General features: G+C 41.5%; 1 protein-coding gene across 2 annotated transcripts in view; it reads left to right on the forward strand.

Moving 5' to 3' along the window:
• ZNF804A (zinc finger protein 804A) overlaps nt 1-16878 on the forward strand; it is a 91820-nt gene that overhangs the window by 11632 nt on the left and 63310 nt on the right. Inside the window, exon 1 of one of the 2 annotated variants that reach the window (XM_075283800.1) lies at nt 6095-6605. The exons of the other annotated variant lie outside the window; for it this stretch is intronic. The gene's annotated coding sequence lies outside the window, so the exon portion shown is untranslated. Of the gene's footprint in view, nt 1-6094; nt 6606-16878 lie in introns of those variants that run through there. 2 annotated transcript variants of the gene reach the window in all.

A 16878-nucleotide genomic window follows, 5' to 3' on the forward strand; every position in this document is an offset into this window, starting at 1 on the left:
TTGAATCATTAATATTATCATTTCACTGTTATTGCAGAAGCCTCTTATCAGAAAAAAGTGGAGAAAATGTAACAGAAATAGACACATTTAATATAAGAAAACAAAATGGTCTTTGACATTCACACTTCTAAACACAACTGAGAAGAATCCCAATGTCTTTGTTGTTTTCAGCAGATATTGGCGGCCAGAGGATCTTGTATTTTATACTCCTTCATAAATCAGAATTGTCAAGACTTAATATCCCAATCCTCTGCATACATTCGATAGGCTTATCTCTGTATGCACATAGATAGCTGTCCATCACTGATAGGTCCGCCCCATAGATCGCTGTCAATCACTGATAGGACCGGCCCATAGATAGCTGTCCATCACTGATAGGTCCGCCTCATAGATCGCTGTCAATCACTGATAGGACCGGCCCATAGATCGCTGTCCATCACTGATAGGTCCGCCCCATAGATAGCTGTCAATCACTGATAGGTCCGCCTCATAGATGGCTGTCAATCACTGATAGGGCTGCCCCATAGATGGCTGTCAATCACTAATAGGTCCACCTCATAGATAGCTGTCAATCACTAATGGTCCGCTCCATAGATGGCTGTTAATCACTGATAGGTCCGCCTCATAGATGGCTGTCAATCATTGATAAGTCCGCCCAATAGCTGTCAATCACTGATAGGTCCGCCTCATAGATGGCTGTCAATCACTAATAGGTCCGCCCCATAGATAGCTGTTAAACACTGATAGAACCGACCCATACATAGCTGTCAATCACTGGTAGGACCGCCCCATAGATAGCTGACAATCATTGACAGGTCTGCCCCATAGATAGCTATCAATCACTATTAGGACCGCCTCATAGATAGTTGTCTATCACTCATAAGACCGCCTCATAGTTAGCTGTCAATAGCTATTAGGACCGCCTCATAGATAGTTGTCAATCACTGATAGGACCACCCCATAGACAGGAGTAAAAGAGGATAGGATATAAAGGAGTAAACTACAAGTTGTACTGAATATTATACATTGATCTGCTCAGTTCCTCCTACTCTAACATGATGCCTGCAGCTTGTACTGCATTTTCCGTCTTACAGATCCCTTTAAATGCACATCACATACCCCAACATAACAAACAATGAACCGTTATAACCCCCAACATCTATCACTCATTTAGCCTCAATTCAGGAACAAGATTTGAAATATTTTGTGGTTTATTTTCAGGAATAATTATACCATTGAATACTTACTCTTCAGAATAAAGACCTGGTTGCCAGGCTAAGTACAAAGGGAACGTTCATGTGTTATAATTCAATCTGCATCATGTTATATATTTGTGTTTCTAACAGCTCCAGCAATATCTAGGGAATTCAGCACAAAGCAATGTTTCACTCCTCTACAAAGTATACAAATTATACAATGACCACATGGGAAATAAAACAAGGGAGGTAAATCAACATATAAATCCTATTAAAAGAGGGAAGAATGCAAAGATATTCACCCTTTGCTAACAATGGGGAGATTTCCTTGTTGCAAAATAGATTATTTTTGAAAGGTCAAAGGAGAATCTTACCAGTTTATAATAAGAACCGTGTAATAAAATAAAGACAGCAGGCGCTATGTAGTGATATTCTGAGATACCGCGCTTCTGTGCAGAGGAGTCTACGCAATTTTCTATTTATTGGGTTTTGGTATTTTTATTTGAAAAATTCTACATTGCTAAAGGAACAAGGAACTCCTATGTGTTACAGTTTATTAAAATGTACTTTAGGCCAGGGCCCCACAGGACAGAAACGCTGCGATTCCACCGTGGGAAAAATCATAGCGTTTACAGTCAGGGCAAAGTGGATGAGATTCTACCAAATCTCATGCCCACTTAGCGGTAAAAACCATGGTGCGGACACGCCGCAATTTCCAAAACCGGCGTGGTTTTGGAAATCACAACATGTCAATTATACCTACATAGACAACATAAATTGTAACAGTTTCCTGCAGTGCTTTTTTTTGCTGCGAGACATCCTGCGGGGCCTTAGCTTTAGGCTCCACATTGCGGAAAAGCTGTTTCTGTAGCAGATTTTGCAGGGTTTTTTTCAGCCAAAGCCAAGAGTAGCTGCAAAAGGAATGGGAATATATAGAAAGTTCTTATACTTCTCCCTTCTGCTCATTAAACTTCTGGCTTTGGCTAAAAAATTGGAGCAAAATCTGCAGTTCTGGTTCCGTTTCCAGAAAAACTATTATGGAAACTTTGTTGCATTGTATTTTTTTTCTAGAGTTTTTCTCTGTGGATTTTCTGCTTCAATTATTCCTTTAAGCAAACCGCAAGCATTTCCATAGGTTTAAATAACTAACCCCTCCTTCACATCTGCGTTGGTATTCTGTCTGGGGGAGTCCACATGGGGACCCCCCCCCGAACGGAATACCAAACGCAATTGCAAGCGGTGTGCAGTAAAAGCACATGCACCCCATAGACTATAATGGGGTCCGCGTGCTTGCTGCGCACTGCCCGCACAAATTATGCAGACAGGAACTACTTTGTGAACTACTTTCCTTTCCGCATGTTCTGTGCGGAGATCTGGCGGCAAGCACACGGACCCCATTATAGTCTATGGGGTCCGTGTGCTTTTACTGCATAGTGCCTGCAATTGCGTTTGGTAGTCCATTGCAGGGGGGGGGGTTCCCATATGGACTCCCCCAGAAGGAATAGCAACACAGATGTGAACGAGAGGTAACCTACTGAGATTTCCAAAAACACACTGCTATTGAAAATTGCAACATTGTCACGGGGGATATTTTTCTGCAACGTTGGGATGGGATTCGATAGAAGATATAGTCTAGCAAATCCCATCCACACATTGCAATAAAATATGCATAGTGGAAATGCTACGATTTCCAAAACCATTGCGATTTTGGAAATCGTAGCATGTCAGTTATACCTATGGAAGCACAGGTGAGGGGGCAGGGACAGCAAATATGTGTTTTTGCTGGACTGCTTCTTTAACTGTATCACCTCTATATAGAGCTTTGCTAAACCACTCGCCACCATGTGACTTAATTTAAAGGCGCATATGAAGAATGGTTTTCCAGCTGTTTTTAGCATCATTAATTTAGTCATAATGAGATCTTATTTTAATTACTGTAGAGGCAGAGACTTTGTAATTAGCTGAAATCACACCAATGAATCGAGTAATACAATAATAGAAGAAAAAAAACTCAGCGCACCAGCCTCATAAAGATGAATGCACATGTGGAATTTGAAGAATTTCTTGCCGCTACGTATGCCTGAACATTTTCCAGAATGATTTTCACACTTCTGCCTTTTATAATTTTCACACTTGTCAAAGCCTTGGTAGTGTTCCATTTGTTAAATTAACATAGTTTTCTGCTGGGACCCTTTGACTTGTTATGTGTTAGACTGCTTGTCTGGGCAACAAAATAAGTCTGCGGCATTTGAAGCGAAATAGAAATAATTTGATATACAGGATGTGGGAGATTTCCATCCGATGAAATGAGATTTTAATTCTATTTTTTAATTGTGTTTCGAAATTGTATAGGAAAGAATTTCAATGTGTTATAAGAAATGGCAGAACCTTTTATTGCCCAGGAGAATGGAATTTTTTTTCAGGTCTCTTGTTTTATCCTAGGCATAGCTGGGAAATATTCAACTGGAGGTTTTAGTAATTTTAGAGGTTTGTCCTTCCTTACCTTTTCTTTTGGCTGTACATCTCCAGGTATAGGTGTCACGAGATGACCAGCATTTTCAAAACAACATGATTATACAGAAATCTTGTGTGGTTTGCAGCATTTCAATGGTTTTGATAGCATGCCATGATATTTTATTAAAGTGGTTTTATGACAAATTGTAGGCTCCAATCATAGTCAAGCGAGGATAACAGTGACTCCTCTTACTAGTGCTGTATCAATTAGGGTTGAAGAGTCTGTATAATACAATCTGTAACATTATAAAGCTGGGTTTACATTCAGGATTCCGTATTCCATTCTGCTTGAAAAATTCAGAGAAAAGAGTCCTGCAATCAGCGCTTTTCTCTCTGCATTTTTTGGGTGGAAACCCGGTGGACCCCATTATAGTCTATGGGTTTGTGGGTAACTGCGGTATGACTAAGGGACGCCAAACTACCAAAACGCGTTTTTAAACCACATTTTGTGTTACTATGTTTTTCTGACTTTGCACCATGTATGTCTTTCATCATTTTTAAACCGATGGATTAAAAGTTAAATTTTAAAGAAAACTCAAGTGCTGCGGACCTTTCTCTCCAATATTCGATAACTGCTTTTTAAGTAGATGGGGTTTCCATTTTTCGGATCTCCAAGCTAAGCGGACCTGAAGACCAGAAACCCAAGCGCAGGTGTGGATCTAGGGTAAGTGGGCAAAGTGGAAGGATTATAAGAAATGATGCCAACCCTCTAATGGTGTAACTATGCCAGATACCATCGCTGGTGAATAGATGGTAGGTTCAGGTATATATAATGCACCATGTACAAGGAGGCTCAAGCCCTTGTAAAAGTACATGATTGCCCTGCTCACACACACATACACTACATACATATATACACACACTACATACACACACACACACACTACATATATACATACACACACTACATACACACACACACTACATACATATATACACACAATACACACGTATACACTGCCATGGACGACACCCCCCTTTACTTATCTCCTTCCCTACGATCAGCCTTTCTAATCCCAAAGTCTTCTTCTGTAGGTTACAGCTGTATAATCTCCCCATGGTTGACTGCAGGTTACTTAGTGGCTATGTGTTATGCTTATGACTTCTTCCACCATTTAGTGAAATGCGGCAACTTTATGATATCTCCCAATTATTATTGTTATTGTTATATTGGCAAATGTGAGTATAAAATTGCCAATTGTAATTCCTAACCTAGCCAAATGTATCTACTGGCTAGAGGACCAAAGTTCAATTGATTCTTACGTGGGGGCAGTGAATGGTCAATACGGAATCCAGTAAATACACAGTCCAGTCATATTAATGTGACCACCACCTACTTTTGACGTCAATGTTAAATAACCAATTGCAGAAGGCTCGTGTCATCAGCGATGGAGCAACACAAGTATGCATCTATCCGTGTGGACCATGTTCACCCCTATATGCAAAATGTTTTTCCTCAGGATGATGGCATCTACCAGCAAGACAATGCGACGTGTCATAAAGTTCGCAGTGTACGTGCGTGGTTCGAGGAGCACCAAGATGAGTTTACCGTACTCCCTTGGCCAGCAAATTCCCCAGACTTGAACCCAATCAAGAATCTGTCGGACCACCTCGATCGGGTTGTTCGCACCACGTATGCTCAACTACGTAACCTAGCGCAGTTGGCCACGGCACTGGAGTCGGCATGGCTCAACATACCAATGAACATCATCACAACATCCCTTCTCTTCCTGCACGTCTCGCAGCGGTCCGCTCTGCCAAAGGTGGTTATTCTGGATTTTGACAGGTGGTCACATTAATGTGACTGGACTGTGTAGTTACTTAGAGCAAGCCAAGCTGTAGTTATGAAACTAGAGAACAGGTCAGTGGGGACGGTGGAAAAAACACATGTACAAAATTTTACGACTAAAGAAAAATGCTATTAAAAATGCTTGAAATGCATGGGGAGCTTTACAAGTACTATAAAAAGCTATAATAAAGTGTGCGTAAAGGAGCCTGAATACGGCACGACCTGCATGTAACCGTGGTGCTGAAGAGCAATTTTGCCGCTTATGCACTACATCCATTGGGAGGCATCAGGATGCATTAAAATGGAGAGGTAATAGACTGTGAAAACCTCTAAGGTTTGCATTTTTCTGCACATTTTCCCAGCCCTCAGCCATACATGAGATATAACTGATTCCTGTGACTTTTTTTCTTTTACGGACAATCCAAAGTTGCAGAACTCCCAGCCAAACAATTGTATCCGCTGCATGCCGCAGTAGTAGGGATATGCGGTCTCACGTGGCCGCTGTCATTCTGTTGATAACATGTTACACAATTTATTACTTATTTATCCTTTACCACCAGAAAAGCAAATTCATTGTAGCAGGAAATATTATTTATTAAAAATTCTCCAGACCTACCGCCTGCGTTTGCATTACAGCTCCGAATTCGGCACTTGTACACGACTCAATAATTCACACTTTCCCCTAATTCTGGTGAACGGTATCACTTTATTTCTAGGATACAATATGGAAGGTCTTACATCAGCTCACACTTTCCATTATTTATACATTTCAGACCGGCTATTCAGAGTTTCTAAATGTCAGTGCCCATGGCATTTCCTGAGACTGCTGTCAAGCACGGTGTCAGCTCCGTGATTCTTGATTCCAGCGACTGTCTCTTACACTCATGAAAAGGAACCGTTGTGGGATGGCTACATATTTTCTTCCATATTCTAGTATACAGCAGGTGTCAGGATGATATTAGTTTAGTCTAAAATTGCTTTTGGCAATATTATTGCGTTACACCTTGTTTTTCGTTCCAGACTCAAATGCATTTTGTTTGCAATGCAATAACCGATGTAAATGACTGCTGACAAAGAAATGTTACCTGAATTTATATGCAGTGCAAGTAAGTATGTGTTACAGGCAATTGTATCAAACCATAGTACTTACAATGACAAGCCGTTTCTTTTCTAAAGAGGAAAAATAAAGATTATATTAAAATGATCTGAAACTCCGTATTGCACGCGGTCTATGGGACTCTATCTATATAGCAACGTTTATGTTGGATGTCCTGTTCCATTAGTTGCCATACAATGGAGACCACATTGGAGACAGGAGACTAGCTCTGTTATAGATTGTGGTACGTAGGTACTAGAGATGAGCGAACACTGTTCGGATCAGCCAATTCGAACAGCACGCACCCATAGAAATGAATGGAAGCACCTGTGACGCCGGCTGGCCGCCGGCAAAGTCAGCGTCACAGGTGCTTCCATTCATTTCTATGGGTGCGTGCTGTTCGGATCGGCTGATCCGAACAGTGTTCGCTCATCTCTAGTAGGTACCATATCGCTATTTGTATCAATAAGATTATATTCCTACCGTAGCTTTAAGTCATCGCCAGTCTTATAGGGTTTAGTGGACATATTGCTCTAATGCAGGACTAATCCAAAGACCTTATGGAAGTGACACAGACTGCCAGATTGCTATATGTCGTAGAGAAATAATCTATCTAATCCATAGAGCAGATTACACAGATGCCATAAAACTCATTTCATCTACTGCAACTTTTTTTCAACAAGTTTTTCTTTTATGAAATGTCCTGAGGGTTTTTATCCAAGTGAGAAGTTTAAGAATTCGGATGGTTCATCTAGTGACCAAGGTTGCTTTTTCTATTATTTAGTATATGGACATGAATAATGGATGAAGTGTGTCAAAGTAACTATAGGGGTGAAGAAGTAACAGTGTCTCCCTCCCAAATCCTTGTGGCTGGAGAGGCCTAAAGGCCCTTCTGCCATATAAGAAGACAATATTGTTATTAGGCAGCAAGTGAACCGTCGGATATAAAAACAATGGGCAAAATGGCAAATCTTTTAAAGGGATTCTACCACTAAAACACTTTTTTTTCTAGTTACCACGTCGGAACAGCCTTTAAAAAGGCTATTCGTCTCTTACCTGTGGAAGTGTTCTCCGCCGCGCCGTTCGTTCAAAATACCGGTTTGTACCGGTATGCTAATTAGTTCTCTCACAGCGATGGGGGCGTCCCCATCGCAGGAGCAGCGATGGGGGCGTCCCCATTGCAGCTCGAAAACCGACCGCAGCGCCGCCTCTCTGGTCTTCGGTGTCCTCTCCTTGCCTCTTCAGCGTACTGTCGGACGCCTGCGCAGTATGCTCTCTGTTCGGCGAAGATTGACGAACGTACTGCGCATGCGCGAAAGTGCGGTGCCCGCACTATGGCTGGGACCGCAATTTCGCGCATGCGCAGTACGTTCGGCAATCTTCGTCGAACAGAGCGTACTGCGCAGGCGTCTGATAGTACGCTGAAGAAGCAAGGGGAGGACACCGAAGACCAGAGAGGCGGCGCTGCGGTCGGTTTTCAAGCTGCAATGGGGACGCCCCCATCGCTGCTCCTGCGATGGAGATGCCCCCATCGCTGCGAGAGAACTAATTAGCATACCGGTACAAACCGGTATTTTGAACGAACGGCGCGGCGGAGAACACTTCCACAGATAAGAGACGAATAGCCTTTTTAAAGGCTATTCCGACGTGGTAACTAGAAAAAAAAGTGTTTTAGTGGTAGAATCCCTTTAAGGTTTCCTCTAAAAGTGGTCCAAGGTAGGATGAGTGTAGATCCACGAACATGGTCAGGGGTATCAAAGCCTCATGGAGAGGAGCGAAGTCTAGCCTATCTATTCAGATCCAACAGTGGATCCATTGTTTTGGTAAAAAAGTAGATCATTCACATCTGAGTTCGGGATTCCGTTCGGGGAGTCCACTTGGGGACCCCCTGGATGGAAACCTAAAGGCATTGAATAAGCAGTGGAAGAAGGTGACCTGGTCTGATAAATCATGGTCTCTTTAACATTATGTGGACAATTGAGTACATAAGTGTTACTTGCCTGTACAAAAGTTACCAGGATGCTCTACAGGAATAAGGCAATCTGCACCAGTAATGTGATGCTTTGGGCAGAGTTAATGTGCCACCTTACAAGATTTAAGCGATTTGCTGCTAACGTCTTGGTACCCGGCAGCGCACACTTACAGGTCTTGCAGAGTCTATTCCTCAATGGGTCAGTGCTATATTGGCAGGACAAGGGGGACCAATACAATTTTAGACAGATAAAATACAGGATTCATTCACACTACAAATACAATGTTCATTTTTTTATTCAATGCTGACATGTCAAGACGTCCAGATATGTTCTCAGAGAGCTGTCGTCTTTGAAGTAGACACTGTATTTATCTTGGTGCTAAGGAAACGTCTACGACTCCCAGTGTCGAAATCCTGATATTCAACCATTGATTATCTTCCTCTATACACATCTGTCCTGTCTTAGGCTTGGCTGTAATGATCCAGTCTGAAGCTGAGTTTCTGCTGTTTTCCTGTCAATTGACTGCTGAAACTGCCGGTGGCAAAATACACAGACCTAATATGAAATTCTCTTGTGTTTGGCTGCTAGAACATCATTTTGTGAATTCCAACACTTGACGTGCTGCTTAGGTTTGTGTTCTATGTGAATATGTAGTTAAATTGGACTTTGTGGATTTGTATGTTGTAATAGCTAGATCTGTTTTATTTTCATGGCTACAATGTATGGAATTAATATCTTAGATTGACTCTACTGTAATGGTCATTGCAAGTCATGTCATCCTTCACCAAAGGTTAGTGTTTTTATTATATTCTACTTTTTTACTGAATTTTCTGTACCAATAACTCAAATCGGTCAAAAATATTTCCTGTCCCTAAAGGAAGCCATTGCAATTAGAGATGAGCGAACAGTAAAATGTCCGAGGTTCGATATTCGTTTTGAGTAGCCCCTCAATATTCGACTACTCGAATCGAATATCGAACCCTATTATAGTCTATGGGGGGAAAATGCTCGTTTCAGGGGTAGGCAACGTTCGATCAAATTATACTTGCCAAGTCCACGAGTGAGGGTCGGGCTGGATCCTCCGAGAAGTCTTCTCCTTGCAGCGTCCCCGCGGCATCTTCCGGCTCTGAATTCACTCTGCCAGGCATCGGGCCTGGGCAGAGCCAACTGCGCATGCCCACACTACAAGCGGACATGCGCAGTTGGCTCTGCCCAGGCCCGATGTCTGGCAGAGTGAATGAAGAGCCAGAAGACGCCGCGGGGAAACTGCACGGAGAAGACTTCTAAAGGTAGGAGAAGAACCAGCATTGATTGGCCGATTGTATAGCATTCGGCCAATCAATGCTGGTTCTGCATCAAACTTTTACATTCGAACAGCGAGTGGTACTCGATCGAGTACGAGTGTTTCGAATACCATAGTATTCGATTGAATACCTACTCGATCGAGTACTACTCGCTCATCTCTAATTGCAATGCCTATAGTGTCAGGGGCATAACTAAAAACTCATGAGCCCTGGTGGAAAAGCTCAGCTTGGGCCCCTCTGCGCTGTTTCTACCAGAAACTGTCAGCCACATCTCATCCGTATATTTTATCAGCATCTACATTTCCCTTATCTTCTCTATGGGAGTGCAGACCACCGTGAAGACTTTGTCACAACCTGTCTGTGCACAGAAGTTTCCCATCCTTGCCATGTCTCGTCAGTGCCCCCAGACAGTAATTGTGCCCATTTTGTGCCAGAGCCTCTTTCCTCCAATCCCTTCTGACTATATATATATATATATATATATATATATATATATATATATATATATATATACAGTCCTATGAAAAAGTTTGGGCACCCCTATTAATCTTAATCATTTTTAGTTCTAAATATTTTGGTGTTTGCAACAGCCATTTCAGTTTGATATATCTAATAACTGATGGACACAGTAATATTTCAGGATTGAAATGAGGTTTATTGTACTAACAGAAAATGCGCAATATGCATTAAACCAAAATTTGACTGGTGCAAAAATATGGGCACCTCAACAGAAAAGTGACATTAATATTTAGTACATCCTCCTTTTGCAAAGATAACAGCCTCTAGTCGCTTCCTGTAGCTTTTAATCAGTTCCTGGATCCTGGATGAAGGTATTTTGGACCATTTCTTTCTACAAAACAATTCAAGTTCAGTTAAGTTTGATGGTCGCCGAACATGGACAGCCCGCTCTCAAATGATCTGAAAACAAAGATTGTTCAACATAGTTGTTCAGGGGAAGGATACAAAACGTTGTCTCAGAGATTTAACCTGTCAGTTTCCACTGTGAGGAACATAGTAAGGAAATGGAAGACCACAGGGACAGTTCTTGTTAAGCCCAGAAGTGGCAGGCCAAGAAAAATATCAGAAAGGCAGAGAAGAAGAATGGTGAGAACAGTCAAGGACAATCCACAGACCACCTCCAAAGAGCTGCAGCATCATCTTGCTGCAGATGGTGTCACTGTGCATCGGTCAACTATACAGCGCACTTTGCACAAATAGAAGCTGTATGGGAGAGTGATGAGAAAGAAGCCGTTTCTGCACGTACGCCACAAATAGAGTTGCCTGAGGTATGAAAAAGCACATTTGGACAAGGCAGCTTCATTTTGGAAACAAAAATTGAGTTGTTTGGTTATAAAAAAAGGCGTTATGCATGGCGTCCAAAAAGAAACAGCATTCCAAGAAAAACACATGCTACCCACTGTAAAATTTGGTGGAGGTTCCATCATGCTTTGGGGCTGTGTGGCCAATGCCGGCATCGGGAATCTTGTTAAAGTTGAGAGTCGCATGGATTCCACTCAGTATCAGCAGATTCTTGAGAATAATGTTCAAGAATCAGTGACGAAGTTGAAGTTACGCCGGGGATGGATATTTCAGCAAGACAATGATCCAAAACACCGCTCCAAATCCTCAGGCATTCATGCAGAGGAACAATTACAATGTTCTGGAATGGCCATCCCAGTCCCCAGACCTGAATATCATTGAACATCTGTGGGATGATTTGAAGCGGGCTGTCCATGCTCGGCGACCATCTAACTTAACTGAACTTGAATTGTTTGTCCAAAATACCTTTATCCAGGATCCAGGAACTGATTAAAAGCTACAGGAAGCGACTAGAGGCTGTTATCTTTGCAAAAGGAGGATCTACTAAATATTAATGTCACTTTTCTGTTGAGGTGTCCATACTTTTGCACCGGTCAAATTTTGGTTTAATGCATATTGCACATTTTCTGTTAGTACAATAAACCTCATTTCAATCCTGAAATATTACTGTGTCCATCAGTTATTAGATATATCAAACTGAAATGGCTGTTGCAAATACCAAAATATTTAGAACTAAAAATGATTAAGATTAATAGGGGTGCCCAAACTTTTTCATAGGACTGTATATATATATATATATATATATATATATATATATATATATATATAATATATATATATATAATATATATCTTCTTGCCATTAAAGGGTTAACATTCTCCTTTCTGACAATGAAAGGCTTTGTATCATAACTTATTTTCACTCCGGTGCACCAGAGGACAGGGGTAATGCATTTATGATGCACAGACTGTCAGCCATCAAAGGAAATCAGAAAGGAGATCAAAGAAACTTACCTAGGCCTAGTGTATTGAGGATGACCTGTGGGTCCCCTGGCTTTTGGGCCTGGTCACGGCTGCAACCACTGCCACACACATAGTAGTTACACCAGTGGATAGGTTACACTTCTATATTTTTTAGATTAATAGATTTATGATATTGGGCACCTTATCAATATGGTACATGAGACACGGGTGAACTTTGAAACCTATAAAGTTGTGTCTGCACATGTAGTGGCTCTTATTTGCATGGCAACAAGGGACACCACATATGTCACATTCTGCTTGCGGGAACAGATCAAGATGCAGAGCTAGAACTCATCGCCTAAAAGCCACAGATAATCTCCTACAAGTCATATCCTATAATATCCTGCAAGTCGTGTAGGATATTACACAGATTTCACAGATCGCCTTTCTGTAGCATAGGACATCGATATATAATCAAGTGTGTCTCATCTGATAAGTAGAATGAAGGAGTAGTATCTAGTACAGATAGATTTATGAGGATACCAAATTGGACAGGTTTCAGCACTCACTAAGGTTTTCTGGATTCAGCATATTGAGCAATACGAACTGTAGCAGCATGTGTGGGTACTGCAGTGCTGCCCCATAGATTTCAATGGGACAGTAATACCAAGTGCCCGGTGATCTCTCATGGGTCCTGGGTAGCACCACCCCCCCCTCCCCGCACATCTTATATTGAAGGCCTATCCTAAGCTGATCAGTGGCGATGCTGAGAGTCAGATCTACACTGATCCGGTAAGGGTGGCACATCAATATTGTTGATTTGAGTAAATCTCTTTAAAGGGGCTGTCCAGGATTTGTTTTCTTTAGGTTAAGTTCACAAAGGTTTTTTTTGGATCAGAACCTGAGGCGGAGGCCGCCTCAGGTTCCGATCCAAAATCCGGGTAGCCATGACTGAAAGCCAGTGCACTGCAGTGGCATCCAGCCGCACACTCTGCTCCGGATTAGGCCCAATGAATGGGCCTAGCCCTGAGGAGAGAGTGTCTTCAGTCCGAATCGTGAGGCGAAACAGCCTGAAGAATGAGCACCTCGTTTCTTCTTCCGGGAGCTGGATTGTGCTGAGCGGCTCTCATTAATTTCAATGGGAGTCATCTTTTTGGTCAGGATTTTGAGGTGAATACGGCCTCAAAATCCTGACCAAAAAACTCTGTGTGAATTTACCCTTAGAATAGGTTATAAATATCTGATGGCGGATGTGTATAACATCTGGCCCTGCACAGATCAGCTTTTCTGGGCTGCATCCAGTCCCTGTACTATACAGTGCACAGAACCAGAACCAGATAGCTCCATACATTGTATAATGATCGGGCAGCTTTGTAATCCCATTGACACCATTGAGAGCAGGAACAACATCCAACCGTGATACAGTGTATGGCGCTATCTGCTTCTGGTTCTGTGAACTGTATAGTAGATTCCCAAACCACTGATCAATGCCATGTCTGGCTGTTAGTCCTAAGGAGTTGTGTGGACGTGTCTTGGACCCAAGTCATGGCCCAAAAGGTTCCTCAATGTAGATAGGCACCCATTATACAGTAGATTTAGCATTGGGGCCCAGGACCTTTAAGTTACACCTCTAGTAAAAGCAATATATGAGCATCACAATCAGATCCTCTATTAAAAGCAAAAACATAACCACTAACAAGTTATTTGCAGTTTTTAGAAGGAAAAAAAAATCTTGTGTGTATTTGTAATTAAGCTAAAAAAATTCCAAAGACTGTTTTGAAGTTTGATGCATTTTCATGGTTACAGGCAAAGTGCATTAGCATAATACATTGCAAATAGTATTTGTATAGCGCACACTGGAGAGCTAATTATTGTTGCTGTTGATGGCATAAAATGAATGGACGAGAAAAAAAAAGCCTTATTAAAATATAAATAATAAAAATGGACACATTTCTCAGTCCAGATTCTCAATTAAGAAATGAAGCTTTGTGCAAAATGTATTATATAACAAATGCAATGTAGCATATGCTGATGCTGGCAAATCTTTAAAGGCTCTTAAATAATCTCCTTTTATTCCCGTAAAGGGAGGCAGGAGAATCGCTGAATATTTGGATTCTTACAAATGTATTTGGCATAGATATTTGCACACTTTAAATTTTACAGCAATAAGACAAGGCCAAATGTTTTACATTTTCATTTACAGTTCGCTAAGCAGATCATATTTTTGCAGCTTTTTAAAAGCAGGAATAAAGCCGGCGTCGCACATCTATGGCAGATCAATCGCTATTCGCATGCATGGAACACTTTTTATTATTATTAATAGAAACCGGAACGTACGGCATGTTTATTTTGGGTTCATATACAATGGGATCCAAAAAATACTCGTACTATTGATTCAATCCTATACAGAGATGCCACTATGCTTCAGTATCATTAACTGTGGTCAATGTAGGGAAGGCATCAGTTAAAGAGAACCTTTTACCATCCCCGCCAAGTCCTGCTCCCTGCATTAATAGTATTCGATTGATTCCAGCACCGTTGGCATTTTTCTCTAGCCCTGATGTTCCTGAGCAATCAATGCTGTTAGTGTAGGTGCCTGATATGTTATTTAGGCTCCGTACAATCAGGCAGGGGTGTGATTCTGAGCCCTGACACTTTCCACCTGGGTTTGGCACTCTGAATCACACCCCTTACCTGCTCCTGCCTGACACCACCCACCTGACAGTCCACATGGAGGGATTTAATACATCACTACATGCATTTAAAGGGATTATTCGGTTTCTAAGATTTGATGGCCGATGGGGAAGCCTATGGGGAAGCGCTGCAGTGCCTACACTCACTGACACAGTTTGCACAGCGGTGTAGATTTGATCTAGGTGGAAGAAGGGACTTGTTACCAACAAAGAGGAGACCAGTCAGCATTCTGCTTTAGATGCTGTTTTAACATTTATCTAGTGAGGGTGTAATACCTATTCCCCTATTCACTATGTGTGTTATTATTGTAGTTAACAGTTACACTATGGGGAGCCTTATTTTTTGTCTTTCATTTACATGCTACTATTCATCTGGGGACTGTGCGGTACTATTTATCTGGGCACTGTGTGGTACTATTTATCTGGGCACTGTGCGGTACTATTTATCTGGGCACTGTGTGGTACTATTTATCTGGGTGCTGTGTGATACTATTTATCTGGGCACTGTGTGGTACTATTTATCTGGGTGCTGTGTGCTACTACTTATCTGTGTGCTGTGTGCTACTACTTATCTGGGTGCTGTGTGATACTATTTATCTGGGCACTGTGTGGTACTATTTATCTGGGCACTGTGTGGTACTATTTATCTGGGTGCTGTGCGGTACTATTTATCTGTGTGCTGTGTGCTACTACTTATCTGGGTGCTGTGTGATACTATTTATCTGGGCACTGTGTGGTACTATTTATCTGGACACTGTGTGGTACTGTTTATCTGGGTGCTGGGTGCTACTACTTATCTGGACACTCTGTGGTACTGTTTATCTGGGTGCTGTATGCTACTTTTTATCTGAGTGCTGCTTATTGCTATTTACTTGGGCACTGTGTGCTACTACTTATCTCGGCTCCATGTGGTATTATTTATTTGTGCACTGTGTGGTCCTATTTATTTGTCTAGTATCTAACATTATCTAGGTGATGTATTTAGTACTTTTCTAAAAGTGCATGGCATTGAGTGTGGTGTGTTGCTTTTGGGACACTTAGTGGCACTATATACATGGACACTGTGAGGCTGTCAGAATCCTGGTGTATTTTGCTAATCCACCACCAGTGGCCACTGTTTCTCTCACTCTGAACTATTGAGTTGCACTTCCACTCTTCACCACTGGAGGCTGCTGTGTTATCCTAGGAATTGCCTTTAACAAAGATGTGAAGCCATCTTGTTTCCTGTTTGGGCCTATTTATACCCATGAGGCAGTACAGCCTTTGCTGCACCCCGGCCTACAACTTTACTATTCCTAACTGAGCCTGGCTTATTCCATCTGGCTACTGGATTCCAGCCGTGCCTTCCAGTGGCATTACCTAGACCTTGTATGGACTATTAATCTGGGCACTATGTGGTCCTATTTGTGCCCTGTGTGGTCCTATATATCAGTAGGCTGTCGAGCATTATCTGTGAGATGTATTGTGTAGTTTCCGAGCACTGTATGGCACTATTTCTCTGGACATTGTGTGTAATGGTAGTGTTTAGTCCACACATTGCCTTTAACTATAACTATATCTATAAGGTCTATGTGGAATTATTCAGACATTGCAAGCCTGTGTATATATATATATATATATATATATATATATATATATATATATACATATATTTGAGCAATGTACATATTATTTCTTCTCTCTGTCTCTGAAGTTTAATTCCAAAAAATCTACATTTACCCTAGTACTTTAAGTAGTTGCTATGACATTCTGTTTTTAGATTTTGTTCTTCTTTAACCGGAGTACATAGCAGCTTTTCTGGGGAGAATTGGTCATGTGGAGTCGCTTCATGAATAGGAGACTGTCAATAGTCATAAACATATGGCGAGCATACTAATATACCATATGGAATCTTCACCCCTTACTTTGGGGAAAAAGCAAAGCCTGCAAGTGAATTTCCGAAGCGAAGAATCTTGCATTACAATTCAGCTTATTTGAACTCTATTTGCAATAAATATCCTTAAATGACACTTGGTTTTTGACCATTAATTA

Source organism: Leptodactylus fuscus, chromosome 8 (assembly GCF_031893055.1).
Source record: "Leptodactylus fuscus isolate aLepFus1 chromosome 8, aLepFus1.hap2, whole genome shotgun sequence".
NCBI lineage: Eukaryota > Metazoa > Chordata > Amphibia > Anura > Leptodactylidae > Leptodactylus > Leptodactylus fuscus.